The sequence below is a fragment of the Anabrus simplex genome, chromosome 1 (assembly GCF_040414725.1).
Source record: "Anabrus simplex isolate iqAnaSimp1 chromosome 1, ASM4041472v1, whole genome shotgun sequence".
Lineage (NCBI taxonomy): Eukaryota > Metazoa > Arthropoda > Insecta > Orthoptera > Tettigoniidae > Anabrus > Anabrus simplex.
The window spans coordinates 216,592,465-216,602,827 of NC_090265.1; the positions used below are offsets into that span (position 1 = coordinate 216,592,465).

The 10,363-nt window shown below is 40.4% G+C and overlaps 1 protein-coding gene across 1 annotated transcript in view; it reads right to left on the bottom strand.

The window, feature by feature from the left end:
• qless (decaprenyl diphosphate synthase subunit 1 qless) overlaps positions 1-10,363 on the bottom strand; it is a 402,352-nt gene that overhangs the window by 391,799 nt on the left and 190 nt on the right. The gene's annotated exons all lie outside the window — the stretch shown is intronic.

The window sequence follows — 10,363 nt, forward strand, 5'->3', positions numbered from 1 at the left end:
CCACATCAACGAAAAGTATGATGAATCTTGTTTAAAAATTCAAGCATTTCCTAGTAAGACAACCTAAACTTAATGAGTTGTTAATTAAATGTATTACTGAGGAAGACTAGCCTCCGCGGCTCATGCGGCAGCCTCTCACCACTGGGTTCCGTGAATCAAATCCCGGTCATTCCAAGTGAGATTTGTGCTGGATAAAGCGGAGGCGGGATAGGTTTTTCTCCGGGCACTCCGATTTTCCTTGTCACCTTTCATTCCAGCAACACTCTCTAATATCATTTCATTTCATCTTTCAGTCAGAGGAGCGCGACAGACTTCGGCAGTCGACACAATTCCTATCCTTGCCGTTAGATGGGGGCTTCATTCATTTCATCCCTGGCCCGGTCGAATGACTGGAAACAGGCTGTGAATTTTCATTTCATTTTCATTGAGGAAGACTGATCGAAATTCGAAACATAAAAAGTAATTTCCTCAGAGGACTCTTTAGCGATAGCCCTTCACTGATGCTTTATATTCGAATCCGCATTCTTTTCCTACGTCTTATCTTTCTAACTTTGCTGTTATATATATATATACAGGATGTAACAATACGGCATGGGCAAACTTTCAGAACACATTCCTCACACACACCGAGCTCGATAGCTGCAGTCGCTTAAGTGCGGCCAGTATCCAGTATTCGGGAGATAGTAGGTTCGAACCCCACTGTCGGCAGCCCTGAAAATGGTTTTCCGTGGTTTCCCATTTTCACACCAGGCAAATGCTGGGGCTGTACTTTAATTAAGGCCACGGCCGCTTCCTTCCCACTCCTAGCCCTTTCCTGTCCCATCGTCGCCATAAGACCTATCTGTGTCGGTGCGACGTAAAGCAACTACCAAAAAAAAAAAAAAAAAAATCCTCACACGAAGAAGAAGACAAAATTGTATATGAACATGGGTCCGGAAACGCTTTATTTCCATGTTCGAACTCATTTTCTATAAGTCTACATGGCATCTACCTTAATCATGGGAAAGAAGCAGGAACAGAATGTACTGTACCAGCATACCATAATTAAACTTCCTTACATGAGTTCAAAATGCCCTCCGTTAGCATTGATTACATACATACATACATGAAGCATCAGCGCATCCGGGATTCAATACGACAGCGGGTTGATGAATGTATCAATGCTAAAGGAAGGGGGGCATTTTCAAAATTTAATGTAACAAAGAGTTCCATGTGGTATGCTGGTGCATTCTGTTCCTCCGTGTTAAACATGATTAGTGTACTGTGTAGAGTTGTAGAAAATGGGTTATAAAATGGAAATAAAGCCTTTGCAATTGCTGATTGTACTAATGTGACCCTCAAGCAAATGGAAAGGTGTAGAAAGTAAACACCTGTAGCAATGTATTTATGTTACAATCCATCAGGGAAAGCGCTGTTGACTGAATGCTATATTTCCAAATATCCGGTGAAATTTTCATTGAGAAATGCCGCATTGCAGGGAAGCAGATGTTCAGGTGCTCAATCCTACCTGATGAAAGGGTGGGCTGGGACTTTCCGCTAATAAGTAGAACAACTTCTGCATTTCTCAATCTCCATGCTGTTCTGGTCTTGCCAGCAGGCAATAACCCTCAGCCTTTTCTGTCTGTATTAGAATGAGCTCAAAGCAACAGCAACAGGAAAAATAAATCACTTTGTGTAAACATATGACAATATTAAATGTGTTTTTCATTCACTGAGTTGTTATGTAAATTCAATTATTGAGGAAGGACTGAAATTCGAAAGTGGTAAAAGGACATTTCATCACAGAACTCTATGGTATTCGCCCTTCATTGATCGTGTACTGTATATACTGGAGTTTGAAGAAATCGAAGATGCGAGGAGCATACACACATATGTTTATAAACAAACGAGCTACTCGTCCACATGAATACGGGTCGAACGATGGTGGAATTCCTTAAACATACCTCAGAATTCAGATTTTTAAGGCTATACCAGAAACGAAAACTAACAAAAATCAACGTAAGGTTGGATTTAAGTAGAGGCAATATATATCCACAGGACGATAATTTCAACCAAAGAATCTACTCCATACATAAAAATGAAAGCTGAAACGAAGAAGACACTGATCAATTTCAGATTTAGAATACTCAAACGTACAACATTTGTCAAGTGCAATCTCTTAGCATCTCGACAAATGAACAAGTCCCGTCTACCATTCTTAACCTCTACCAGGGTGCAAAATCGGGGGAAAATGGTGGTGGTGGTGGGGGGGGGGGGGGGGGGGAGGACCATAGAGCTTATCTACTAGTGTTTATTTCAATCAGAAATAGGGGTATATAATTCCCCTGTAAGTAAAATACCTCCTCCCACTCGAAAATGAACATTTAAAATATTTTTGTTGGAATTCTGTTGTTATAAGAAGAATTATGTTCAATGAAAAATTATTCCCGGGTTTCAGATGGAATTTCCAGAGTGAAACATGAAAAATAGGCTGAAGGTGCGGAGCTGCCACCGCTGCGTTGTTTTATTGGTCAAGGTCTGGCAGTCATCCTATTATTTCTGTATTACGTGTATTATTGTTTTTATGAAAATATGCACAGTAAGAACATTGATTTCAGTAATATATGTGTTACATTTTCTTCAATTTATAATGAAAGAATCCCCCCTGGGCAATTTTAGTTGGGGAGAACCTTTGAGATAAAATCACCGGTGGAGGGGGGGGGGAGGGAACCCAACCCTTCCGCCCCGCGATTTCGCACCCTGACCCTACCCTATGCAAAGTGCAACAGGAATCAAGGAAATAAATACGACTTCCTAATTCGGAAGAAGAAAACAAGTTGTCCTTGTGCCAAACCATTTTGGAGATAATAGTTAATGTTTCGTAGATCTAGAGAAAGCGTATGGCAGGGTACCGAGGAAAAAGTTGTTCACCATACTGGGGGGACTATGGGATCAAGGATAGATTATTAAAACAAATCAAAGGCATTTATCTTGACAATTGGGCTGCAGTGAGAATTGAAGGTAGAATTGAGTTCTTGGTTCAGGGTACTTACAGGGGTTAGACAAGGCTGTAATCCTTCACCTAGTTTACATGGATCATCTGCTGAAAAGTATAAAGTGGCAGGGAGCGAATGAGTAGGTGAAAATGTAGTAAGTAGTCTGGCCTATACTGACGACTTGGTCTTAATGGCAGATTGTACCGAAAGGCTCCACTATAATATCTTGCAACTTGAAAATAGGTGCAATTAGTATGGTACGAAAATTAGCCTTTCGAAGCCTAAATTGATGTCAGTAGGTAAGAAATTAAATAGAACTGAATGTCAGATTGGTGATACAAAGCTAGAACAGGTAGATAATTTCAAGTATTTAGGATGTATATTCTTCCAGGATGGTAATATAGTAAGCGAGATTGAATCAAGTTGCAGTAAAGCTAATGCAGTGAGCTCGCAGTTGCGATCAACAGTATTCTGAAAGAAGGAAGTCAGCTCCCGGACAAAATTATCTTTACATCGGATCAACAGTATTCTGAAAGAAGGAAGTCAGCTCCCGGACGAAACTATCTTTACATCGGTCTGTTTTCAGACCAATTTTGCTTTACGGGAGCGAAAGCTGGATGGACTCAGGATATCTCATTAATAAGTTAGAAGTAACAGACATGAAAGTAGCAAGAATGATTGTTGGTACAAACAGGTAAGAACAATGGCAGGAGGGTACTCGGAATCTGTTAGGTCATCAGCCCAAAGGCTGGTTGACCGAGCTCGATAGCTGCAGTCGCTTAAGTGCGGCCAGTATCCAGTATTCGGGAGATAGTAGGTTCGAACCCCACTGTCGGCAGCCCTGAAAATGGTTTTCCGTGGTTTCCCATTTTCACACCAGGCAAATGCTGGGGCTGTACCTTAATAAAGGCCACGGCCACTTCCTTCCCACTCCTAGCCCTTTCCTGTCCCATCGTCGCCATAAGACCCATCTGTGTCGGTGCGACGTAAAGCAAATAGCCAAAGGCTGGTTGGATCCTCAAATAGCACCACCAAAGACTATGCAGTTATAGGGAAACCACAAAAACCAATGGCAGAGCCCAAATGAGGCATACTAGGCAAGATGAGCAGTGAGGTAGTTTGCCATTGCTTTCGTCACTGGGTACTCGGAACGAGGAGGTAAAGGCTAAATTAGGAATGAAGTCAATGGATGAAGCTGTACGCATAAACCGGCTTCGGTGATGCGGTCATGTGATGCGAATGGAGGAGATAGATTACCTAGGAGAATAATGGACTCTGTTATGAAGGTTAAGAGAAGTAGAGGGAGACCAACACAGCAGTGATTAGACTCAGTTTCTAATGATTTAAAGATAAGAGGTATAGAACTACATGAGGCCACAGCACTAGTTGCAAATAGAGGATTGTGGCGACATTTAATAAATTCACAGAGACTTGCAAACTGAACGCTGAAAGGCATAACGGTCTATAATGATGTATGTAGTTAATGTTCTGTTAAGAGGTAAAGTAATGGGGTTATCGGTTCGTCATAACATTGGTCTTACGAGAACGAGGAAGTGTTCCAACCCCTCGAAGAATGAGGGTATCACCTACAGAAAGCGAAGATAAGTAGCTCACGTCAAAGTCGTGCTCTCATGACAGCAAAATAGGTTCTTTTGTTCATACTAGGAGCTTTCTATAGTAACTGATAGCCCCATGCACCTAGTCTTTGTACAGTCGACTTGAAAACTTACGCTGTTACTGTTATTTGACTAACAGCCGTTCTAATTGCCTTTTATATATATATATATATATATGTTTATGTCGCACCGACACAGATAGGTCTTACGGCGACGATGGGACTGGAAAGGCCTAGGGATGAGAAGGAAGCGGCCGTGGCCTTAATTAAGATACAGCCCCAGCATTTGCCTGGTGCGAAAATGGGAAACCACGGAAAACCATCTTCAGGGCTGCCGACAGTGGGGTTTGAACCCACTATCTGCCGCATGCGAGCTCACTGCTGCGCGCTCCTAACCGCACGGCCAACTCGCCCGGTGTACTAATTGCTAGCGGTCGTAACAAACACTGGCGATGTCAGAATTTTGTCCCGGAGATCTTAAACGTGTCAGAAGCCAGTGAGGTGTCACATTTAAACCACCACAGATGCCACTAAACACAACCGGGACCAAACCCCTCTATCTTGGACACAGAAGGCAAATAACTAACGACAGGGACACTGTAGTCAGCTAATCTTCGTGTCTGTAGTATCTTGTTGCCAATTACGGCTGGCAGTGGGAAGTATGCGGCTGTGGCTTGTAAATTAAGAATCTTCCTGACATTCAATGGATATGTAGTAAGGAAAACATGGAATTATCACTTCCAGAATGGCCGACAATGGGATTCGAGCTTATTCCTCTGCGCAGCTGTCTCAAGAGGCTGAGGGAATTCCGTTTCTACACTCGTACACAGATTGAAATGTTTTATGACAGGACTGAGAATCGAACCAGGAACAAGGTGGAAGGTTTACATGCTCAGCACAAGCGCACGGTGGCAAAAGAAGCATACAAGGGATAAGTTCAGAACATTAGAGTGAGCGCTCTGTTGTGGTTGCGACTTGGGAGATATCGATCATCAGCACTGTGGACTTAGTGGTTTGCCTCGATGTGGTTCTGTAATGCTAAATACCCCCGCTGAGACTGAGTGTAGACGGCTCTAGCACCCCAAAAATGTCTTATAAGTCGAGGCAGACTGTGGAATTGAACCTGGACCAGTCGAGCGCGAAACTACAGGGCTTAACCCCGACATATAGTGCACTATCCCTACTTTATGGAACAAATCTTCAAATTTAATAATTTATATTTTTCTTTGTAGGGTATATTTTCCTCTTTAATCTGGTGAAATAATTATCTGAACTACTTCAAAATATAGGTGTATCACTTCCTACATCTAAATTTGCCATAATATGTTTGTTGCTTATGTTTCATTACTATCACTTTTAAACATGGTTTTCATCATCATTAAAATACTACTTTTTATATTTTTTCCGCCGACGCAGATTGCCACCAGACGAAGAATACCAGGGACAAAAGACTAATGACTGTATAAAACAAGGATACTATAATGAACATTAGTTTTGTTGAACGTAAGAAAAAACTGCGATCCATTTATATTAATAACCTACTCTAAGTTATTTTATTTGACCCAAGTAATTTAACTTTTTTTAAATCGTAGTGCAAAAATGACAAAAACTGGCATGAAAGTTAATGACTAAGGCAAAAAATGTTCTCTGAAGGAATAGCTCAGAGATTCTAAAATATGTTGAAAATATTAGTAGATAATGGGCTATAAATACATGAATTTTACTAAATTCAAGCTGGTGGAAAGCGCACATGCCCCCTTAAAAACATAATATTGTTAATTCGATCGCAGACAAATATCTGAGAGAACAACTTCCATGGAAGAATGATTTCAAAGAATGCCCTTCTAAACACTTCACAATCATAACTGCCATAAGCCCTCATCTACATTTTCCAAAACTCTCAATCATCTACGTTTTTGAGAAATATTCTCCCGAATTTCGAATGTATTTCACATGCTATTTTATTACAAATTCTTTCTTCGCCCAGAGGCTGCCCGAAGACAAAGAATTCACAATACAGTGAATAATTATTTTAAAAAGTAGTTTGTAAAGAACTCGAAATATTAAAAACGATTGTGAAATTTGATCTACAGATCTTAAACAATTCTAAAAAAAAAAAAAAAAAAATTAGTGAAGTTAAAATCTACAGAAACATTTTGAAAGTTATTCTTATAACTTGAGAAACAATTCCTACAAAACTCAAAATATAAGTATGATTCGGACTTTACGCCTTATTCCGATTAGTATTGAAACCCCAGTCCATGAGTTCGTCATTGCTGATCCCGACGACTCTCACGATTTCCACCACCTTTTTGGGGATCGTCCCCCTGGCAGCACCAATTATAAGACCCATTACCTGAATATCTTATAGCTAGTATTTTTATCTCTATTGTATTAAAATTTGACCTAAAATTTCAGTGTCTTAATTCCTGTACACAACTCGTTCTTTCCTTTAGCAAATCACAACTTACATGATATGACTTTATAGGAAGTCATTATTTCTTGGATGTCTTTTAAACCAATGTATGGAGAAGCGTCCTACGGACACCTGTCATAAATTGATAGTTTAGAGAGATGGAAATAATACGATTTCAATGATTCTCATTTTCTGCGATTCAGAAAAGGAATCAATGGGCTATAGAAATTCGGGGATAGTTGGATAGTTGTACTTTCCCTTAAAACAATTAATCGCAACCATCATCACCAGACACAGAAGGAAGTGTACGTGCAGACTTGTTTGGGACTTAAAGCCAGTATTTTCTTTCTCCCTGTGTTTGTAATTCGTTTTCGAAAGCGAAAAATACAATGTTGCAATGAAGTAATACAGCTTAATGTACCAAACATCAATATTTAGTGCATGCAGCGCACACGGAAGTAAAAAATCGAAACTGACGCCAGTAAGAAATGAACCTAACAGAGTTGTGTGACACTTTACTATTTTCTGTGTTGGAAGAAAAGTACCAAAACTGACAGCGGAGATTTTACAGGGCAACCACATGGAACGAAAGGGACAGGACTTTCTCTGAGGTTACAAAGAAGCGGCGGCGGCGGTAGGGAGTATTGTTTTATAGGAAGTACAACTAGGCAACCATTGTCTATTAACACTAATCAGAGGGGAAAATGGAAGGGGTCCGACACATCGAAAAATGAAGGTATCGGCCAAAGAAAGGCAAGGGCCACGAAGGACGTGAAATTGAAAGACTCCCCACTATCGGGGTCAGAAAAGAACAAGAGTTGATCAAGGGAGGTCGGATAGGATAGATGAAAGCGAGGAGCCTGGCACAAGTAAATGGAAGCAATGCCAGGACTCAGCTAAGGGCCCCGTGGTCGCCAACTCATGCCTCCAAGTTAAGAGCTCCTGGGACTTACAACAAGACTAATCTGGACGTGGCTATGTCAACGACGCTTGATAATGAGTGATCAGAATACCTTGGACGGCAAAAATGAATCATGAGGATGTGCTTACCAGAGTTAGAGACAAGAGAAGAAATAGCTCTATTGGGCTTTCGTAGGCCTACAGGTACAACGCCTTTATGGTTAATGTTTTGGAGGGAAAAGTGGATGGAAAAAGACCTCGATTGCAGTTCCTTAACCAAATCTTTGACGACGTTAATGCAAATGAATGGAATGAAACAACTAACATAATAACGGGAGGAATGAAGAAGAAAAATCACTGCCCACGAATCGTCGGATTGAGGAACCGAGAGGAAGACGTAAGTATACTAGTTAAATACAAGAACTTTATATTTTCTACGCGAATCAACGATTCATTTAGGAAACAATTAGCAGTAATGTAGCCATCTCATCATGGATATTCAGCTTTATAGGTGGTAGGATCACGTTTCCTATGGAGGTGTCAAAGCGCCTAGTTTAAAGCATGTGAAGGAATCGAAACTGGGGTCTCGCAAACCAAAGGCCAAAATGCTGAATACTCAGCCATGGGTGTTTGTACTGTCCCCAATATTTCTGAAACTCGCAAACAACACTATCCTCTACCATATTAACAGGCAGTTTTCCATACACGGCCGATACCGCCCACTCTCTGCCAAAGAAGGGCTACAGAAGCAATAGCCTCACGGAATTATTATTATTATGATGATGGATATTTCCTCCGTCGCTATGTATACATACAGTGTCCCGTGCAGCTGTCCATGGCTTCCACCATAAGGCATGTGTTGTACTAGATTTCACGATTCGAACCATGACTGTGTATGTCGATGGTGTGAGAAGTTCTGTGGTCGTTACCACGCCCGAAGAGACAGTGTTCTCTGACAAAACTTTGTAGCGATTAAGTTTATACCCCTGCACATTGTGCGCTTTTCTGTGTAAATAAAACAATTAATAATAATAATAATAATAATAATAATACCGGGCGAGTTGATCGTGTGGTTAGGGGCGCGCGGCTGTGAGCTTGCATCCGGGAGATAGTGTGTTCGAACCCCACTGTTGGCAGCCCTGAAATTTGTTTTCCGTGGTTTCCCATTTTCACACCAGGTAAATGCTGGGGCTGTACCTTAATTTAAGCCACGGCCGCTTCCTTCCCACTCCTAGGCCTTTCCTGTCCCGTCGTCGCCATACGACCTATCTGTGTCGGTGCGACGAAAAGCAACAAGCAAAAAAAAAAAAAGACCTATCTGTGTCGGTGCGACGTAAAACAAATAGCAAATAATAATAATAATAATAATAATAATAATCCACGACTATCATTAAAATAACCTATATTCTAAGGAATGAAGGTCTATCTGAAACTGTTCTTAGTTCCTCTCTAGCTTTTAATCTCTTGGGTCCACTACCTCACTAATATACTGTACATTATAAGACTGAATCCATAGACTCCGAATAAACTAGGCACGGTACACTTAATATCCTTACACTGCACTTCCTCTAGCCCCGCTCAATCGTTATCACTTTTAAAGGTCTGAATTCAGCAACACCATTCGACGTATACTTTCCATCTGTGATTATAAATCTACTTCACATGTTAAGAGCAAGTAGTACCAATTTTAATTACCGCGCGCAGCGACGTCATTACAGCATGCGAACAGCACTGCGTAATATTTAACTAATATTTAGGACCACTGAAGGAAAGAGATTAAATACTTCATATCATAACAATAGGGCGTATCATACTGTATACATAAAAAACATCTACACAACATCTTTCATTCATAAAATTAGAAAAAATCTACTGTTTCTATCGTCTCACGGCGAAAAAAAGAAAAGAAAAAGCAGCACTATTCTCACGCAAGGGCCTCCACAACAGAAATACGAAAAAATATTATCCTATGCTAATAACATCCATATTTCTAGGATAAGTATTGAACAAGTCATTCCTCCACGCTGATTTTCCTTCAGTGTAGATGACAATTGCATTGCAGTAACGTAGTACTTTGTATATATATTTTAATTATAAATACTTATACAGGCCACATAATAGGCGTGACATTGGTCGAGTATGTATAATCGTCACAAAATCATTATTATTTAATGACAGCAATACTCCACCGCCAAAAGGCATAGAATTAATGTTAGCTAACCTCTAGACTAATAGGAAGCACAATATAACCATGATTTCCAGCAAATTAACACCCCGATAACCCAACATTTACAAATGAATGAACTCGTCCCCTTTAAGCTTATGTAATTAAAAATATGAGAGAAAAGGGGTAGAATACATCCAGCTCAGTTAAGTAGGCTACAACGAATATATCTCAGATGATACCGATTTATGACACTTTTACCTAATATATCGAAAGTTTTACCAATAAAGAAG